The sequence below is a fragment of the Physeter macrocephalus genome, chromosome 11 (assembly GCF_002837175.3).
Source record: "Physeter macrocephalus isolate SW-GA chromosome 11, ASM283717v5, whole genome shotgun sequence".
NCBI classification, from domain to species: domain Eukaryota; kingdom Metazoa; phylum Chordata; class Mammalia; order Artiodactyla; family Physeteridae; genus Physeter; species Physeter macrocephalus.
Window position 1 is genome coordinate 176,720,179 of NC_041224.1, and position 389 is coordinate 176,720,567.

Here is a 389-nt window from a genome sequence, read left to right on the forward strand (position 1 = left end):
CCTCAACATAATAAAGGCCATATATGACAAACCCACAGCTAACATCGTCCTCAGTGGTGAAAAACTGGAACCATTTCCACTAAGATCAGGAACAAGACAAGGTTGCCCACTCTCACCACTATTATTCAACATAGTTTTGGAAGTTTTAGCCACGGCAATCAGAGAAAAAAAAGAAATAAAAGGAATCCAAATCAGAAAAGAATAAGTAAAACAGTCACTGTTTGCAGATGACATGATACTATACATAGACAATCCTAAAGATGCTACCAGAAAACTACTAGAGCTAATCAATGAATTTGGTAAAGTAGCAGGATACAAAATTAATGCACAGAAATCTCTGGCATTCTTATACACTAATGATGAAAAATCTGAAAGAGAAATTAAGGAAA